General features: G+C 39.7%; 1 protein-coding gene across 12 annotated transcripts in view; it reads left to right on the top strand.

Moving 5' to 3' along the window:
* The window catches only part of RPAP2 (RNA polymerase II associated protein 2), a 129,821-nt gene that overhangs the window by 54,657 nt on the left and 55,418 nt on the right, over positions 1-19,746 (top strand). Inside the window, exon 12 of one of the 12 annotated variants that reach the window (XR_002180344.2) lies at positions 4,535-4,652. The exons of 10 other annotated variants lie outside the window; for them this stretch is intronic. The gene's annotated coding sequence lies outside the window, so the exon portion shown is untranslated. Of the gene's footprint in view, positions 1-4,534; positions 4,653-12,530; positions 12,826-19,746 lie in introns of all 12 variants that reach the window. One more of the 12 variants, XR_011565800.1, reaches the window with a different exon arrangement.

Below are 19,746 nucleotides of genomic sequence, written 5' to 3'. Positions count from 1 at the left end.
TAAGTTCACAAGAACTCCTTACACATAGAAGAACTTACAGTGATGATGAACACTAATATTTTTTTTAAATAACTGATTAGAATTGCAATAAAATAACCTAGTAGTTGGTGGTGTTGCTTAAGCTCTTAGCTGTAATAACTTTGTTGAATTTTATTAGTACTTTATGATTACAGATTATATGTTGAATAATATGAAGTTGAATCTGATTTTCTCACATCAGTATGCTCTAGTAAAGATATTAGGCTCTTTCCACAGTCCTGATGCATGATTTTCATAAAAATGTATGTAAGTATATAGTCTCCTGTAAATGTTTTAGTACCTAAATGTGCTATTGTGTAAAACTTGTTAATGTATTTGTATATTTCAGTGTTGTTTATACATCAGATTAGAAAGCACAATAAGTGAAGTCGCTCAGTCACGTCAGACTCTTTGCGACCCCATGGACTGTAGCCTGCCAGGCTCCTCCATCCATGGGATTTTCCAGGCAAGAATTCTGGAGTGGGTTGCCATTTCCTTCTCCAGGGTATCTTCCCAACCCAGGGATCAAACCTGGGTCTCCCACACTGCAGGCAGACTCTTTACTGTCTGAGCCGGCACAATAAATTACACTAAAGTGTGCTTGTTTTCTGATGCCTTCTCATAGTGTAACATATATTGGTTTTTCTATTCCTCATATTCTCATCTGTCCTCAGTATAGGGAAACAGAAACTGAAGAATCACTGTTTATCATGGTCATGGTTTTCAGAGTAGTTTCTTTGAGAAGATTTTGACTGGTATTTTGAGATTTTATAGCTGTAGGACACACCCCCTCAGCTCAGTCCTTTTCCTCCTCCCTCTCTTCCCTTTGGTCTTAGTCTTCCCAGTCTTCTTTGACCTCTGTCATTATACTTGAACCTGTAACATGCAAATGTTAGGAAAGCTGAGAAATCTAGAGAACAGTCCAGACCAAGTCTGGCAGCCAAAAAGAAACAGTATAGGAGGCTATGAAGAAACAAATTGATTGGCTTGAGTTCCTTTATGTGCAGCACTTGTGCCAGAAGTGGGAATCAGTTTCTTCAATAACTTCTTGTATCTAAAATGTCATTTTTTCACCAGAGTTTAATGTGGAACCTTTGTAGAAAGACCACTGCTTATGTAATGTGATGATCTATAGCTAACTGTAGCACAGGAGTCAAATGTCTCTTAGTAGATAGCTAGAGAAAGGTGTTATTGTGTTCCATGGGAATGATTTGGTTATCTAATGAAGGAAGAAGTAAGTAAATACTTAGTTACGTTGTACTGCTTAGAAAGAATGGAGGGTAGAAAGTGACTTGTGGTAGTCTAACATGGATATATGCTATTCCTAGTTTTATGCCCTTGATGTTCTCTAATGGAAAGCTTTCAAGATCATCTCCAAAAATGTCTGCTTTCATTTTATTTATCTGAACTGTCTGTTTCCAGTGAACTGTGGCCCACTTCCTAGACACAGACCACGCAATAGTTTATTCCCCCTAAAAGCTTTGAGTATTCCCGTCGTTCTGGGAGTAGCATGTAAGTCCTGGGAAATGGTATTTAAATAAGCTCAACTTGACCATGATCACTAAACAAAAGCCTTCACTGGATGTGGGCAGCCACTTTAGGTAACCATCATACAGATAGACACTCAGGAGAGCCACTTCCCTAGGGTACTAGGCATGAACAGAAAGATGTGACTACAGCTTTTTGCTTCAGCAGATTGTTTTTTATAGTGCGCCCATCACTAATTTCCTTAGAGAAATTTGTGAGCACACCATGAAAAATGAAGATACAGTGCCTTAGAAATTTATTGGTTCTCAGAAGTATTCGAAAGCCTTTCTCAATATTCCCAATATATTTTTCAGTATTTGAGACCATAATAGCAGATCACTGAAATAATTTTGTTTCCTTATAATTACAGATTTTATATTTAATTGAATTTTATTGAGATATAATTCATGTAACAAAACACACTATTTTAAAATGTACAGTTCACTGGTTTTTAGTATACTCACTGTTTTGTGAGTGTGAGTATACAGCAGTGTGGTGTGAGTATACAGCAACTGTCACCACTGTCTCATTCCAGAACACTTCATCATCCCCAAAATTATCTTCATATGCATTACCTTAGTCCCAGTTTTCCCTTCCTCCATCCCCTGGCAATCACTAGTCTACTTTCTGTCTCTCTGGATTTACCTATTCTGAACATTTCATATGGATGGAATCGTATAATATGTGGCTTTTGTGTCTGGTGTCTCTCACTTAATGTATTCTGGGTTTACTTCATGTTGCAGCGTGTAACAGCACTCCATTCCTTTTTATGGCTGAGTAATATTCCATTGTATGGATATACCACATTTTATTTATCCGTTTATCAGTTAATGGACATCTGGGTTATTTCCATTCTTTGGTTCTTAGGAACATTTGTGTGTAAGTTTTTGTAAGAACATGAGTTTTCGATTCTCTTAGTGGAATTAGTGGGTCATGTGATAACTCTTTATTTATCTGAGGAACTGCCAAACTGTATTCCACAATAAGTGCACTGTTTTAAATTTCTGTGGGCACTTTGTGAAGACGCTATAGATTGAACCGCCTCATACCCAGCAGCCCCACCAGGCTTATGTTTGTAGTTTTCCAAACTTTAAATATGCTTGTTCTGATTAAATTTAGACCTTCGTGGACCTGTAACATCAATTTTTTTTTTTGTAACATCAATTTTTTATGTTCTAGGAATTTCTACTACATACGCAAAATGAGCCCCCTCACACACCCATCATTGTGAAGTTTAAGTAAAGCCACCAGGGAAGTTCTAAAGTACCTGTTTACTGAGTATTAAATAATAATTAGATTATTCCTAAGCCCCCTATATGTATGGCTGACTTATAAGAAAAATATAATATTTTTTCATTGAAGTAACTTTATCCTCAGCCACCAGGCTGTGTGGGAACCCAGATATTTTCTAAAGGAAAAATAGTACTTCTTTAAATTTTTAACAAAAGCCTACTTTCTTCACTAATTTTTTTTTCCCCTCAGAAGTTCTCAAATTTTGGGCAATTTTATAATGTTGGTTTTTTAATCCATAAGTAGCTAAGAGTCCCCAACCTTGGGCCAGAATACATACTAAAGTCCCCAAGGGTCTTCAGCAAAAAGATGTCTCCGCAGCCTCCCCTTCCCAAGCAGCACAGTAACAGCAGTGGGGACAGCTGGTAGCAGGCAGCACCTGGCCCTTACCAGTCACCTCGACTTGAGAAGTCAGTCTCCCTCCCTACTTGCTCTTGACATCTTCACAGCCTGACTGAGTGCACTGAGAGCATAGCCAGGGGAGGCCAGGAAGCATGAGGCTTAATTAAGGGCACTGTTAGCCCTAGCCTCAGAGTTCTGTACCGTAAGAGTGTGATAATCATTGTGGACACTGCTGGTTGGTTCCATTTCTGTCTTAGAGTACTGAAAAAGTTGTAGCCACTATTCTTAGATAATTGTTTCATAGCAGTAATTATGAAGAAAAGTTTTTCTAACACATCTCCAAAGCTGCTCTATAGAGCTGTCACAAACAGGATTTAGATATAAAGTTTAAACTCACAATAGCCCAGCCCTTTAAGCAAACCAACGTGTAATATTATCACTACTAGGTGAGCTACAAAGAACTTGTTTCTTTTGAATTAGAAATATCAATGGAAAGCATCCCTGCTTCCTTATTAATAGGTAATCCCAAAGCATTAAATGCAAACATTATCAGGACATAAACCATCTGTTAGAAGAAAAACATTTTATTTTATTTGGCTATCATGGTCTTTTATAACAAAGTTTTTATCTCAGTTTTCCAGATAGTAGTTCTGAAATAGAAAGTTCATAATAATATACTTCTTCATGGTATGCTCTTCTTTCAGAAGTCCTTAACAGTAATAACCTCACATGCCTTTTGGTTTTGCAAATTGTGAGACTTTAGATTTGTGCCTTGGATAAAATGAAATTTATGTAAATTATTATTAAGTATTATATTTTTGTAAATGTAATTCCCTTACCCCAAAGACCACCTTTAACTGTGCAAGGGTTCTTAAGAACCCTAAGTTCAGTCTCATTCTGGATTATATCTTAATTTTTACTTTGCATTAGCAGTTCAGCCTTGCACAAGTTTCTTAACTTCATTGTGCATTTTTTTGGTCTTGTTAGTAATAAGAGGGGGACTAAATCCTGGTTAAATTAACTTGGCAGTGTGAATTCAACTATGACATCTCATAAATAAGAAACTATTTTAATGCAGTATGTCAAAGGCTACTGAAGGAGACAATGAAGATGATTATTTGAGCATAGGAAACAATGTAACTGTGCTGATAGTCATGGAGACACTGTCCAGGTGTTACTGCTTTGTTTGGTATCTTAGTCCTTAAGCTTGGCAAGAAATACATTAATACTGCTAGCCATTCCTTCTGTGGAAAGAGTACAGAGTGCTCATTTAAGTAAATGGGATGAATACCCCTAAGATTCCTTTAGTCTCTTTCTGCTGTAGACCTTGCTGATGACATATTGCTCTCCACATCAGAGATGAGGAAGCTGCTGTGGATGCTAAAGGGAACAGTGAAGTGAGTTAGTACCTCAGCATTATACCAAAGGCGGTGAAGAGCAAAGTAGAATGTGTGGTGAAGAGCAAAGTAGAATGTGTAAGTTGATTTTTTTAAATTTCAAAATGTTTCCGATTCTTTGTTCAGATCACATTTACGGACATTTTTTAAAGTAGTTCTAGAATAATGCCTCCCCCCCTCCCCTTCATTGATGAAAAGATCCCAACCATTCATTGATAGAACTTCTTTGAACTAGGTATGGTAATCTGTGTTTCATCTCAGATAGTACCATCTGATTGTTAGCTAAAGGACTGATAAGCTACCTTGCCTGTTGCCCTGATTTTTAGTCTAAAGAGTTTGTTAGGACTTTTTTTTCATGTTTTTAATATCGTGCCAGAAAAACCAGCATAAGAGCCCATATTATACCAGGAAGGATGAGACTCACACTTTGCTACAGCATCAGAACTGTGAATCTGTGTAGAGGCTGGCATCTACACAATAATGGAAATGTTTTCAAATATTAGAAATATGACTTTAAATTGTTTATCGAGCAGCTGGGGAATACAGAGATTAAACAAAGACAAAGACCCTGCCCTCCAAGACTGCTGAGGAAAGGGAGAGAACTGTATGTTCACAGGTAACGACAGGCAAGAAAGAAACACAGACTCGTGGGACTTCAAAGCAGCAAAATAGCTCTACTAGGAAGATCAAAAAAGATTTCACAGAAGTGGGATTTTTGATGGGCCCCAAAAAGAGAAAGGGTTTCAAGAAATAGAAATGAAAGGTTGAGAGCATTCTAGGAAGTACCTGTATAATGAAAAAAGCAGAGAAGAGATGTAGTGACGAGTAAAGATAGCTGGAACTGGAAAGAGTAGTTGGAAAGTTAGGTGTATAGTAGAGATAGAGCCTTTAATGGCAAGGAAACTTATTTTAGTGGACAGTGAAAGTCACTGAAGTTTTGAGCAGAGTACCCTCCTGAAGCCAGTGCTTTAGGGAGATCAGTCTTACTGGAGTCCCATCTGTCCTGTCTTCCACCTCACACCAGTCCCTCCACGGCCTCCACTTGCTGTCATTGTGGCCCTGTGTGGCTCAGCCTCAGCTTACACCACCCTGCCTTGTTCTCCTCGTTCCTGCCACTCCAGCCCTTCTCATCGTCTTTCCTCTCGCCACAGGACCCATGTGGTTCCCTTTATCCAGAATGTTCTTTCCACTCCTATTCCTTTGGTTAATTCCCCCTCATCTCTCAGAACTTGAGGAAGTGTTCCTTCCTCAAAAAAACGTTTCCTGGACTTCGCTGAGTAGATCAAAACACTTTATAATAGGCCACAACACCATGTACTTATCTTTCCTAGCACTTGCCCTGTTTTCAGTTTTATATTGAACTGTATGTTTCAGTATACTTGATATTACTTGATTAATATCTGTCTCACTCAAATTGAAGATTTTAGAACTTCCCTGGCAGTCCAGTATTAAGACTCCCCAATTGCAGGGGATGTGTGAGTTAGATCCCTGGTCAGGGAACTGATATCCTACATGCACAGCCAAAAAAAAAAAAAAAAACTTGAAGATTTTAGGGGCAGGTTCTATCTGTGATTTTATGCACCATTATATGCCCTGCACTTTAGCATCACAGATTTAAAATAAATACCTAACGGTGAATAAAAGAATGAATTATTAGGAAGCAATCATTTCTGACTTTTGGTTGACTCTTTTCTTCCTGCCTCCCAAGTTGCTTCCCTTCTGCCTACAACTGCTTATTCATTTTTTAAAGTTTAAAAAACAGAAAAGAAAAAAATACCTATCCGTCCTCCACAACCTTGCTGAGCTTCCCAGACTATCATCCTTTCACTTGCCAAATGTCTTGAAGAAGCTAGTCTGCTGTCAGTGATTCCAGTGCTTTTCATTGATCCCTTGCATTCTGGTTCTTGCCCACAGCATTTATGAAATTGATTTTCTCAAGTCCTCCACTAGTAACAGCCTAGTTAACCAAAGAACACTTAGTCAGTGAAATAAAATGATCACAATGAAAATGAAATGAGAGACATTACAGCTCCAGATACAAAGTTTAGCAATGGAGATAAAGGGGGGACAAACATGATTTCACAAAATTAAGACAGATAACGGGGAAAAATACTGGTTCTTTTAGAGAAGAGAGTATGAGGAACTAACTGAAGTAGTTACTAGATTTGATTTAACCTGTTCTCCAAGCACTGAGCCTATTCCTATTCAGGCATATTTAAGGTGGTGGTTATTGTCCAGTTGTTAAGTCATGTCCGACTTTTTGCAACCCCATGGACTGCAGCATGGCAGGTTTCCCTGTCCTTCACTATCTCCTGGAGTTTGCTCAAACTCATGTCCACTGAGTTGGTGATACTATCCAAACATCCCATCCTCTGTTGCCCCCTTCTCCTCCTACCTTTAATCTTCCCCTGCATCAGGGTCTTTTCCAGTGAGTTGGCTTTTCTCAGGTGGCCAAAGTATTGGATCCTCAGCATCAGTCCTTCCAGTGAATATTCAGTATTGATTTCCTTCAGGATTGACTGGTTTGATTTTCTTGCGGTCCAAGGGACTCTTAAACTCTTCTCCAGCACCAGAATGCGAAAGCATCAGTTCTTTGGCACTCAGCCTTCTCTATGGTCCAACTCTCACATCCATACATGACTACTGGAAAAAACATAGCTTTGACTATACAGACCTTTATTAACAAAATGATATCTCTGCTTTTTAATATACTGTCTAGGTTTGTGCAAAATGAAGCAGGGCAAAGACTAACAGAATTATGCCAAGAGAACACACTCGTCATAGCAAACAACACCCTCTTCCAGCAACACAAGAGATGACTCTATGTAAAGCAATTATCCTTCACTTAAAAAATAAATTAAAAAAAATTTTTTAAAGACGACTCTACACATGGATATCACCAGACAGTCAATACCAAAATCAGACTGATTATGTACTTTGCAACCAAAGATGGAGAAGCTCTATACAGTCTGCTGACTGTGGCTCAGATCATGAGTTCCTTATTGCAAAATTCAGGCTTAAATCGAAGAAAGTAGGGAAAACCACCAGACCATTCAGGTATGACCTAAATCAAATCCCTTATGATTGCTTATACAGTGCAGGTGACAAATAGATTCAAGGGACTAGATCTGGTAGACAGAGTGCCTGAAGAACTATGAACAGAGGTTCATAACACTGTACAGGAGGCAGTGACCAAAGCCATCCCCAAGAAAAAGAAATGCAAAAAGGTGAAATGGTTGTCTGAGGAGGCCTTACAAATAGCTGAGAAGAGAAGCTAAAGGCAAATGAGAAGGGGAAAGATACACCTCCCAACTGAATGCAGAGTTCCAGAGAATAGCAAGGAGAGATAAAATCTTAAATGAACAATGCAAAGAAGTAGAGGAAAACATTAGAATGGGAAAGACTAGAGGTCATTCCAGAAAATTGGAGAGACCAAGGGAACATTTCATGAAAGATGGGCATAAAAAAGGACTAAACTGGCAAGGACCTGACAGAAGCAGAAAAAATTAAAAAGAGGTGGCAAGAATACACAGGAGAACTGTACAAAAAAGGCCTTAATGATCCAGATAACTATGATGGCTATGGTCACTCACCTAGAGCCAGACATCCTAGAGTGTGAAGTCAAGTGGGCCTTAGGAAGCATTACTACAAACAAAGCTAGTGGAGGTGATGGAATTCAGAACTGAGCTGTTTCAAATCCTAAAAGGTGATGGTGTTAACAGTGATGTATTCAACATGCCAGCAAATTTGGAAAACTCAGCAGTGGCCACAGGATTGGAAAAAGTCAGTTTTCATTCCAATCCCAAAGAAAGGCAATGCCAAAGAATGTTCACACTACCGCACAGTTATACCCATTTCACATGCCAGCAAGGTTATGCTTGAAATCCTTCAAGCTAGGCTTCAACAGTGGACTGAGAACTCCTGATCTTCAAGCTAGATATAGAAGATCAAAGGAACCAGAGACCAAATTGCCAACATCTGTTGGATCATGGAAAAAGCAAGGGAATTCCAGAAAAAAATCTGCTTTGTTGACTACACTAAATAAAGTCTTTGACTGTGTAGATCACAACAAACTGGAAAATTAAAGAGACAGGAATACCAGACCACCTTATCTGCCTCCTGATAAACGTGTATGCAAGTAAGAAGCAACAGTTAGAACCAGACGTAGAACAATGGACTGGTTCAAAACTGGGAGCATGTAAAGGCTGTATGCTGTCAGCCTGCTTACTAACTTCTATAAGAGTACATCATGCGAAATGCCAGGTTGAATGAATCACAAGCTGGAATCAAGATTGCCAGGAGAAATATCAACAACCTCAGATGTGCAAATGATACCGTTCCAATGGCAGAAAGTGAAGAGGAACTAAAGAGCCTCTTGATGAGGGCCAAAGAGGAGAGTGAAAAAGCTGGCTTAAAACTCAACATTTGAAAAACAAAGATCATGGCATCTGGTCCCATCATTTCATGGCAAATAGATGGAGGGAAAAGAAAACAGTGACACTTTATCTTCTTGGGCTCCAAAATCACTGTGGACAGTGACTGCAGCTGCAAAAATAAAAAAGTACTTGCTCCTTGGAAGGAAAGCTATGACAAACCTAGACAATGTATTAAAAAGATTTAGGGTTAAGGCAGTTGAAAAGGTAGACTGCTGCTGCTGCTGCTGCTGCTAAGTCGCTTCAGTCGTGTCCGACTCTGTGTGACCCCATAGATTGCAGCCCACCAGGCTTCCCCGTCCCTGGGATTCTCCAGGCAAGAACACTGGAGTGGGTTGCCATTTCCTTCTCCAATGCATGAAAGTGAAAAGTGAAAGGGAAGTCGCTCAGTTGTGTCTGACTCTATCGACCCCATGGACTGCAGCCTACCAGGCTTCTCTGTCCATGGGATTTTCCAGGCAGAAGTACTGGAGTGGGGTGCCATTGCCAGCTACCAAATGGTAAGAAAAATTATAGTCATTATTGAGATGAGTGAGAAGGCCTGGTTGAGAGTATTAAATGCAGTGAAACAGAGCTGCATCTATGCCAAGGCTGCCTGAGCAATACAGAAGAAAGCAGAAAGGGGGAAGAACAAATAATTTTTTGAACACCAGCTGTGTGTAATCATGCTAGATTCTTTATATTATTTCATTTGATCCTCACAATTCAGTGAGGTCAGTGGTGGTGTCCCACTTCCAGAGAAAAGAAAGAGACTAGGAAGATAAGCACTTTGTCCAAGGTCACATCTGGGATTTTGATTTCAAAATATGTGCCCTTTCCACTGCCCAGTGTTCCTTAGAATACTGACAGGGAATCCAAAGTGGGTTTGAGGTTCAAGAAAGAGGTGCTAACTACCTTCCTGAAAAATCAAGCAGTTATCCTTTGCTGAACAAAGACAAGGACTGAATAAACACTATAGTTTGGTCAATTGTGGTTGTGGGTGACCTTCCAGGAAGCAGTTTACATAGGGTGATGATTGAGACCTGATTGCAAGGGCTGCTCTAGTAGACAGTTGTAAAGATACTAGACACAGCAAACGTTGACCACTCTTCATATGGTTGGCATAAGAGGAAAGAGGAGAGATTATAATCCAGTAGGATATGGTAAATCTTCAGAACACTTTTCAGAATAATGGAGGCTTGAGCATTTGGCAACAAAAGAGATAGTCAGACAAGTGGGATTGGGAGTATTGAAAAAACAGTGTAACTGATGAAGAATTCTTATGCTGATGAAGTAATAGGCAAATATTACTTTTCCTAGAAAAAGTAATAAGCAAATATGCCTTTGATGACATTCCCAGTTTTTTCATCTTTCCTGCTTTCCTCCGCCTTTCTCCTTGCCTTGAATGTCAGTGTTGTTTGGTAACATTTTGCCTCTCGTACTTAATTTCAGAAGTGAATGAACCAAGTCTTGTATATTGCTCCTTCGAAAAACCCATCTTATTATCATTTCATTTCTTGTTCTAGTTTATTCTTATCCCCCTCCACTACAGGTTAATGATATGCTTTAGGAAAATTAACTTAGGGCAGCATTTCTGAGTTTGATCCATACAGCCACTGTGTTTAATTCTGGTGTCTAACTTCCTTTTTTCTTTCATATTTTGTGCTTTTTCAGCTTCTCTGCCTTCTCGTCTTTAATAATCCATAAGTCAGTCTTAGGGACATATACACATACTTCACCAAAAAATATACACAGTTTCTACATAAGAGACTTTCCAGTCATCCAAAAATTGTGTTTGGATAATGTAAAAACAACACTAAACCAGAAAAGATGACTACAGTAAGAGAGGCAGATTTGAAACTGTTTTCTTACCAAAACAATCTCTATGCTGCTGCTGCTAAGTCGCTTCAGTCGTGTCCGACTCTCTGCGACCCCATAGACGGCAGCCCACCAGGCTCCCCCGTCCCTGGGATTCTCCAGGCAAGAACACTGGAATGTGTTGCCATTTCCTTCTCCAAATCTCCATGCAACCAAGCACATTATCTGGATTACTTTTGTCTCCCTAGAGCCAAACACTCAGTCTAGCACTTAGTAAACACTGAGTTAGTATTTGTGGAATAAATCAAATAAGTGAATGGACAGGGAAAACTTGATTAAATTATTGTTGGTATTATGAACTTCAAAACAGAATTGGTAGCACTGGTAAAATTGCACAGGAAAAAATGAAAATAGTTGCTTACTATCATGAGTTAAAAGAAGGACTGTAACCTTTGTCTTGATAATGATTCATATTTTCCAGGATGAATATTGTCTGATAAGGATGTAAATAGCCTAAAAACAGTTGCTACTTTTAACCAAACCTAGCATAGCTTTTTTGCAAATAGATATTTATAAAACCTTTTAAAAATTAATGAAAGACAAAACTAGACATCTGACTGGGAGATTATCTTTTAACTCATACAATTATAAAATTAGTAAGCATTTTAATTTTTAATATCTTTGATTTAAAACTTTGAATATTGCTTTTCTCTGATTTCGATGGACTTAGTCTTTCATGTTCTATGGACTGATAAATAGAAGAATTGCTTATAGAGCAGTCAATCACCAAGTATGTAGATATAGCACTAAATCTTTTATTTATCTGATGCATCACAGACACATTTCTGGAGAATTCTTCAAATGTTTTACATGTTGGTATTTGTTCGTTGAATTGGAAGCATTTATCAAATATTAATGGATCTTAATGGAAAAATTCACTCTAGAGGCAGACTCTTCTTTAACTAGTCTTACTGAATATATTTTTATTAACTAGTCTTACAAACTTGCATGAAAATTATAAGGGGAAAAAATTTCATTCCCAGGTATATTGAGTGCTTCTTAAATTCAAGAAACCTAACTGCCCGAGGTGTTTTTTTCTCTGTTGTCTTTAAACACTTCCGTTTAGATTGTGTATTATAGAGACTTAACACCTTTTTAATATTCTTCCTGCCTCTGACTTTTCTCATTCTGATAGTTCTAGTTAACAATAACAATAAAGTCATATGATTCTTGCAGGCAAAATTAAAATGCTTCTGATTTATTCCTAGTTTAAATATTGATATTTTTGCAAAGTTTTAGAACAGATTATAAAGGCCAAAGGGTAAAAGGCAGATTACTATTTTCTAGTTCTCACTATTGCTAATTGTGTAGTCCCAGTTTCAGTGAGCAGTATGAGTTTCTCTTTGTCATGCTGGAACAGCTCGGGTATCAGTTCAGTCTCTCAGTTGAGTCTGACTGTTTGCAACCCCATGGACTGTAGCATGCCAGGCTTCCCTGTCCATCACCAACTCCTGGAGCTTGCTCAAACTCATGCCCATCAAGTCAGTAATGCCATCCATCCATCTCCTCCTCTGTCGTCGCCCTCTCCTCCTGCCTTCAGTCTTTTCCAGAGAATCAGTTCTTCACATCAGGTAGCCAAAGTATTGGAGCTTCAGCTTCAGCATCAGTCCTTCCAAGGACTCAGTACTGATTTCCTTTAGGATTGACTGGTTTGATCTCCTTGCAGGCCAAGAGACTCTCAAGAGTCTTCTCGAACACCACTCAAAAGCATTGATTCTTCGGCGCTCAGCTTTCTTTATGGTCCAGCTCTCACATCCATACATGACTACTGGAAAAACCTTAGGTTTGACTAAACAGACCTTTGTTGGCAAAGTAATGTCTGCTTTTGAAGCTCAGTATACTCTGCCTTAAAAGACAAGACATATCAAAAATACGTAAAGCTTAATACTGAAAATTACATGGGAGCAAAAGTACTCAGGAAACCGCTACAAACTGCTTAAACGCCCATAATTTCTGTGGAGGTAAAATCATGTTATGGTAACTGAATTGTACGATTTTATTTACTGATTTTCTTTCTAATGAGTTTTTCAGTTCTCTACGTTATGATGCTGTTTGTCACATGGAGGTTTTCCATTGCAATGCATGACAAATCAGCTACACTGCAAAAATGTTTCATAAGAATCAAGCAGCTGCCACATATTCCTGTGGTTTCAGTGCAGAGAAGTATGTTGTTCGTCCAAAACACTAACTCATACAACTTTCATATGCTCCAAAATTCCTCAAATGGCCTAAAACTAAATGCACTAACCCTCTACAGCTCACATTATTGATTGAGAGATACATTAACACATTGAAAGCAGAAATAAAGTTATGTATTCTTTCCCCAAAGGGAAAGAAAATACACATTTGAAAAGAAAAAAACTTTGTGTAATTTTGAAGAATCGTATGAAACTCAGTATCACAGGTTAACAAGAGGAAGTGGAGTTAGCAAATACAGATTTCTCTTTTGAGAAAATTGATAAGAGTAGGAAAGAAATTGAACGGTTACAGTCTGTTTTGGATAAAATACTGAAGTATGTTTGTAGGGTACAGAGAAGAATTTTAACAAGAATCTGAAGCTGAGGGCAGAGTTGGGGGGTAGACATAATGGTGGAACAGGGTCCCAGAAGAGACACGTAGAAGTGAAAGTTGTTCAGTCGTGTCTGACTCTTTGTGCCCCATGAACTGTAGCCCACCAGGCTCCTCTGTCTATGGAATTCTTCAGACAAGAATACTGGAGTGGTAGCCATTCCCTTCTCCAGGGAATCTTCCCGACCCAGGGATCGTACCCAGGTCTTCTGCATTGCAGGCAGATTCTTTACCGTCTGAGCCACCAGGGAAGCTTATATAATAGTGTGCACTAAGTCACTTCAGTTGTGTCCAAGTCTCTGCAACCCTATGGACTGTAGTCCACCAGGCTCCTCTGTCCATGGGATTCTCCAGGCGGGAATACTGAAGTGGGTTGTCATGCCCACCTCCAGGGGATCTTCCTGACCCAGGAAACAAACCCATGTCTCTCATGTCCCTGCATTGGCAGGTGGGTTCTTTATACCACTAGTGCTGCCTGGGAAGCCCATAATCAAAAAAGTGAGATCATGGTCAAATAGATAACATTATCTTCTGAGGCCAGAAGAAAATAAGAATAAATCCCATGGACAAAGGAGCTTGGTGGGCTGCAGTCCATGGGGTCACAAAAGAGTTGGACAGGACTTAGTGACTAAACAACAAGTATGGATATAGGTAAGTTTGTAAGTAGAAGGGAGATTTTAAAATCATGCCTGACAATTTCATTTTCCAATGAAGTTGATGTTTTCAATGAGTATGATGTTGGGTTCTAAAACTAAAGAGATGATGGTTGAGTAGGGTGTGAAAGAAATTGGTTACAGTCATTGAGAGTATCCAGAAAAGGACCTAACCAAGTGCCAGAGAAAGCTGACAAGTAACCCAGAGGAGGCCAGAGATCATGGATTTGTAGTGGTATCAATTTTTGAAGTTCCCTTCTTCCTCCCACACTCCTCCCCTCCAGTACTTTTCAGCTATCCTATTGTAGGTGTGGAGAAAGCAAGTATGTAGCACTGATCCCAGGTTGTAGTTTTGATGAATAGGAAAGTTAAGATAAGGATGCAAGAGAGGCTGAAGTGTGCTGGTGAAAGGTTAGTTCAAGAAATCAGGACAGTTATAATTGGTAACCGGTAAGGGAGACATCTTAGGAATACAATCGGTTGTCCTAATGAAATGTTTCTTTTGTCCCTCCCCAAAAGTTGCATCTTCAGTTCTGACGTCTCTCCTAGGTTGCAAACCAGAATTTTATTTGTGGGAAGGGAGATCTCCATTTGGATATCACTAAAGCAATTCACTCTCTCAAATCTAAGATTTAGGTGATCTCTTCCTAATTACCCAGAATTGAAGTCTGAAGTTGGCTTTGGTGCTTCTCTTGCCCTTATCTCCCATATCTAATCAATTGTTAAATCCTTCCTTTGTTTTTCTCCCTTCCCATTGCTACCAACCCACATCAGGCTTTCATTACTTGCCTAGACTGCTGCAATCATAACCTTCTTAAACAGGTCTCTGGCCAGGTGTCTCTTCCCTCAAACTAGCCCATCCTTTCTCTAGCTACAGAAGTAATCTCACTAAAGCTTAATTCTGATCAGGGCAGGTCTTTGTTCAGAAACCTAGTGACACCCCCATTTCCTATCATGTGATTTTGCTTGAGATTCAAAGCCCTCCTAATAGAGCCCCAACCTGCTTACCCAACTTATTTCTCTTTTGTGTCCTTTTGTTCTCTGTTAGCTTGTATCATTGTGGCCTGTGCTTAAAATGCCTTTCCTTTTCATGTTTGCCTGTCCTAGCCTTCAAGACCCACTTCTAATGTCACTACCTCCTTAGAAGTCTTTCTTAAGCCCCCAGAGGTACAAATAATATCTTCCTTTTACAAATTCCTATAGGTGAGACCCTTCTTTTGGACCGTATTGTCTTCTGCTTTGGTAGAGGTATCTATATAAAGATCTCATTTTCTTTGCTATTCATTTTCTTCCAGCAGTGTAGATAACAAGTATAACAAATGATCAGAACTGAACAGTTCAGTCACTCAGTCGTGTCCGACTCTTTGCGACCCCATGAATCACAGCACGCCAGGCCTCCCTGTCCATCACCAACTCCCGGAGTTCACTCAGACTCACGTCCATCGAGTCAGTAATGTCATACAGCCATCTCATCCTCTGTCGTCCCCTTCTCCTCCTGCCCCCAATCCCTCCCAACATCAGAGTCTTTTCCAGTGAGTCAACTCTTCGCATGAGGTGGCCAAAGTACTGGAGTTTCAGCTTTACAATCAGTCCTTCCAATGAACACCCAGGACCAATCTCCTTTAGGATGGACTGGTTGGATCTCCTTGCAGTCCAAGGGACTCGCAAGAGTCTTCTCCAACACCACAGTTCAAAAGCATCAGTTCTTCGGTGCTCAGCTTTCTTCACAGTCCAACTCTCACATCCATACATGACCACTGGAAAAACCATAGCCTTGACTAGATGGACCTTTGTTGGCAAAGTAATGTCTCTGCTTTTCAATATACTATCTAGGTTGGTCATAATTTTCCTTCCAAGGAGTAAGCGTCTTTTAATTTCATGGCTGCAGTCACCATCTGCAGTGTTTTTTGAGCCCCCCAAAATAAAGTCTGACACTGTTTCCACTGTTTCCCCATCTATTTGCCATGAAGTGATGGGACCAGAACCATGATCTTCGTTTTCTGAATATTGAGCTTTAAGCCAGCTTTTTCACTCTCCTCTTTCACTTTCACCAAGAGGCTTTTTAGTTCCTCTTCACTTTCTGCCATAAGCGTGGTGTCATCTGCATATCTGAGGTTATTGATATTTCTCCCAGCAATCTTGATTCCAGCTTGTGCTTCGTTTTAAACACTGGTTGTCCATTAGAATCACATAGAAAGTGTTTAAAAATTACTAATACTTGGGAATTCCCTGATGGTAAAGTGTTTAGGACCCCACACTTTCAGTACTGTGGGTGTAGGTTTAATCCCTGCTTGGGGAACTAATATCTTGCAAGCCTTATGGCATAGCCAAAAAAATAAAATAAAAATTTCTTTGTATATATATATACACACATATATACACATATACATATGTATATGTATAGAAAGACGTCGCTCAGTGGTGTCCAACTCTGCTCCTTCATCCATGGGATTCTCCAGGCAAGAATACTGGAGTGGGTTGCCATTTCCTTCTCCAGTGGATCATCCCAACCCAGGGATCAAACCTGGGTCTCCCACATTGCAGGCAGACTCTTTACCATCTGAGCCACCAGGGAATCCCTCTGTGTGTGTGTGTAATGTATAATATCTGATTCAAAGATTTTAATTGAATGGTCTGGGATGGAGCCTGGACATAAATATTTTTAAGTTCCCCAAGTGATTGTAATTTGTACAGATAAAATTGACAACCACTGTCCTAGTGCAGTTATTAGTGTGCTAGATAAAGATGTGCTAAATCAGTTAATTTAGCTGTATCTGCCAGGATTTGGTTGCTTAGAGGCATTTCCTAGGTTTCTTCTAAAGTCTTCAGTAGTTAATGGTGTTGGAAGATGCTTTTTGGCTATCACAGAAAGGATGAATTAATTAGAAACAATAGAATTGTCTGTTTTCATTAGCATGTTTTATTTTGTAATGACAGATTTCAAAAATTATTTGAAGAGCATAGACAAGTGGGCCTTTGAAATCATAAAGTCTCCTCGTTCTTAAAATGAATCAGACATGTGAGCTTGTGTGGTATGGTGGTTAGAAGTGTAGACCTGTGGGAGTACTTCTGGGGCTTATTTGCTCATCTCTTACTAACTACGTGACCTTAAGAAAGTCACTTGAGCCTCACTGTGGAGTTAACACTTGGTGTAACTTCACAGAAAGGTGGAAGATAAACAAGTTAGTTTCATAAAGAAAAGTTTCTTTTTACAAACTTGGAAATCACTGTAGCTGCTTATGTTTGACTCAGTGGCTGAGATCCTGCCACAAAAGGAATAGCTGGGGAAAAAACTGGCATTCTTCAAGGGAAGCTAATTCACTTGCTCTAATTTAGAAAGTCACCCATTTTAAAGTATCTGAATTTTAAACTGAGCTCTGACCGCTTGTCATTTGTTTCCTTGTCAAACAAGAGTAAAACCATGTTTGAAAGTGAAAGTAAAGTTGCTCAGTCGTGTCCGACTCTTTGCGACTCCATGGACTGTAGCCCACCAGGCTTCTCCGTCCATGGGATTTTCCAGGCAAGAATACTGGAGTGGTTGCCATTTCCTTCTCCAGGGGATCTTCCCCACCCAGAGATTGAACCCAGGTCTCCTGCATTGCAGGCAGATGCTTTACCCTCTGAGCCACCAGGGAAATGTTTACTTAAAAACAACATCCAGAGCAGCTTAGGGAAGTGCCATGAAGGAGTTACCTCTGCACATGGCCCAGCCCATGTTATTTTATGGAAAAAGAAAAGCTGTTCCATAGGCTGACTTTTTTTGTTGTTCTTTCCCTGTGCCCCTGGGGCCATTGTGTTACTTCAAGGAGGAGGCTAAGGGTCACAGATTAGACAAATGTTTTTAGAGAAATAAGTGACAGAGTTGAATAATCATCTACGTTCTCCCCAGTAAGAAGCACTCAAGGTAGAAAAAGAGTTATGTTAAATATGAGCCCTGAACATACAGATGATATCCTTTTTGAAAGTTTATACCAAAAAAAAATTTTTTAATATCTGAGAGAGATGTTTTGTAAAATGCCTTGGGTTTGTGTGAGCCCTCAAATTTCTGAAAATAGATGACATTTTGACCCATTGGGTTACTTACTGGTCACAGCTCTCCTTTGTTTCAGTTTTGAGTGTATGTTTTCACAGACAGAGGTCATCCTTTATCATTTAGCACTTGTTCACGGAGAAGGCAATGGCACCCCACTCCAGTTCTCTTGCCTGGAAAATCCCATGGACGGAGGAGCCTGGTAGGCTGCAGTCCATGGGGTCGCGAAGAGTCGGACATGACTGAGTGACTTCACTTTCACTTTTCACTTTCATGCATTGGAGAAGGAAATGGCAACCCACTCCAGTGTTCTTGCCTGGAGAATCCCAGGGACGGGGGAGCCTGGTGGGCTGCTGTCTATGGGGTCACACGGAGTCGGACACAACTGAAGCGACTTAGCAGCAGCAGCAGCAGCATGTAGAGAATGAGGGAAAATCCCAACTCGTTTTCTTAAAGAAGACATGGTAAGGGTAAAATGACAACTGTTGCTGCAGTGCAGGAAGGAGTATCCAGACTTGATAGATAAGCAAGATACCTCTGTGATAAAAGGCGTCCATTTTTAGCACTGTTCTTAACCAATGTGACCTTGGATGAATCCGTACCCTGCCCACCTCAGCTGTCAAAAGGAAACTAGCTGGATAGGTCCCATTTAAGAAACTAAGTGGTATACCCTCATCAAAGAAGACTGTGCAGTTAGACCTCATGTTTCAGATTTCTCACTTACTCAGGCCAGTATTAATAAAGATGCCTCATCTGTCGCAAAAGACATTTGGTTTTGTTTGATTCTAAGCCCCTGAAATGTCAGGTACTGTAATATCTATTCTTTTTGCATTGGTAAAGCAACAGGCATAGTGCTTGTGCATGTAAATATTGAAGGTACTTCCTTTTAACAGAAATATCCCTCTTACCTTCTCCTGCCCAGCCCTAACTTCTGAAGGATGAGATCAGAGTGTCAAAAATTTCCTTTTAAGCCCAGCATTATCTTTTGGCAGTCTCTGCATATTCATCACCTTTATGTGTGGTGATCAGCAGAACAGGTTTCCCTACTGCAACAGAACTCTGTATGAACCTAGTAATTTCTCAAATCTGATAATACAGAAAAGTGTGGCTTTTCACTTCCTGTCCCTTCCTCCAACCCCAAACCATAGAGAAGCACGCTTTCTGGTGACATTTATTCACATAGACATTCTCACAGCACTTTTTTCACTTAAGATTATACTGAATATGAGGAGTGGTGTTCAGTGTCATTTCACAACAGCCTACCAGCTTGATTCTGCAAGTTTAGGAAACTCTTAAGAGGTACTGCTGCTTAGTGTTGATGGTCAGGTTAAGGGATGTCTGTGCTATTTCATTTAAGATAAATGCTTGATGTGATCTTCACACGTATCACCCAGATTATTCAAGAAAGGATCGATCAGACCATGCTGCGATTTCTGGTATTGCAAGAGCTGCATCGTATGCTCCCCAGTGGGAATGTGCAGTAAGCAAAGCAATACAGCCACACTGGGAAGGCCATTTAAAATTCCAAGTCAATTACTGTTTCTTAATGCACTACCAGGAGATGGATAACCTTGAGTCCCATCAATTGTTTTACCTCCACTTGTTCAGTAAACTACAACTTTAATTCTTCA

Source organism: Bos indicus, chromosome 3 (genome assembly GCF_029378745.1).
Source record: "Bos indicus isolate NIAB-ARS_2022 breed Sahiwal x Tharparkar chromosome 3, NIAB-ARS_B.indTharparkar_mat_pri_1.0, whole genome shotgun sequence".
NCBI classification, from domain to species: domain Eukaryota; kingdom Metazoa; phylum Chordata; class Mammalia; order Artiodactyla; family Bovidae; genus Bos; species Bos indicus.
This window is presented reverse-complemented; position numbering and strand designations above follow the sequence as displayed.